This window comes from Pyxicephalus adspersus, chromosome 1 (assembly GCF_032062135.1).
Source record: "Pyxicephalus adspersus chromosome 1, UCB_Pads_2.0, whole genome shotgun sequence".
NCBI lineage: Eukaryota > Metazoa > Chordata > Amphibia > Anura > Pyxicephalidae > Pyxicephalus > Pyxicephalus adspersus.
The window spans coordinates 173,973,761-173,975,347 of NC_092858.1; positions in this window are offsets into that span (position 1 = coordinate 173,973,761).

Consider the following 1,587-nt stretch of genomic DNA (forward strand, 5'->3'; position numbering starts at 1 on the left):
GAAGGATGAATGGAAGGAAGGAAATGGAGGGAAGAAAAGGAGGATGGAAGGAAGGAGGGAAGGATGAATGGAAGGAAGGAAATGGAGGGAAGAAAGGGAGGATGGAAGGAAGGAAGACAAGGACAAGAAGGGAGGATAAAAGGAAGGAAAAGGAGGGAAGAAGGGAAGGAAGGAAGGAGGAAAGGAAGGAAGGATGGAAGGAAAGAGGGAAGGAAGGAAGAGAAGGAAGGAAGGAAAAGGAGGGAAGAAAGGAAAGGAAGGAAGGATGTAAGAAAGGAAATGGAGGGAGGAAGGAAAGGAAAAGAAGGAAGGAAAGGATGTAAAGATAGATAGATCTAAGGATAGATAAAGGAACAAAAACAAATATAAATAGACTAAGTAATAATAATAATAAAACAACAAACATTGGATAACATATATAATTGATGGTAATATTTATTTATTTATTTTTACCCAGAGAACATAAAGAGATCTGGCTAAAAAGCACAAAATTGAAAGAAAAGAAGGAATGATGTGATTGGTAAATGATATACAGGTGAAGCGCATGGCTAATACACAGATGCACACACATACAGAGAAACGTACAAACATTTGGAAACACGCAGAAACACATACAGAGGCAGACACATTGACAGACTCGGAAACATATTCGGAAACACACAAGGATGCAGACACATTGACGTAAACTGAAACACATATTGGGACAGATACACACATTGAAACACAGGAACACAGAGACAAACACATTGACAGACACACACAAACAGAAACATACATATTGGAACATACAAATACAGAAACAGACACCTTGACATGCACACATGACATACACAGAAACATATATTGGGACAGAGACAGACACACACACAGAAACATGCAGATTGACAAACACACACACCGCACACGTGTTGACATACACAGAAACTCACATACTGAGACACAACAATGCACACACACAGAAACATATAGTCACTCATTGGGAAGCACACTCAGAAACACTCACAGATGCACACACATTGACATACACAGAAACACATATTGGGACTGATACAGAAACACACACAGAAACATATAATACGCACACACAGAAACATATAAAATACACATTGGGAAACACACATGCATTATCAGCACATACACACATTGACAAATATGCACACAATGACACAGAAACACACATATTGAGATGCAGAGATGCACATATACATAGAAATACATACATTGAATAATAGACAAAGAAACATACACATTAGGAAACACAAACAGAAACACAGACGCACAAATTAGCAAATACAGTCACACACTAAAATACACAGATTACACAGAGACAGACAGAAACACATACACACTGGAAAAACATACAGAAACACCCACACAGAAACATACACAGAAACTCAGAGACACATATTGACACATACACAAATACAGAAACAAAGAGATTGACACATACCTAGGAACACACATATTGGGACACAAAGATGCACATACACATAAAAACATACACATTGGGAAACACACAAAGAAATACAGACACACTCACTGAGAAACACACACATACAGAAACATTATCACAGTGACACACACACA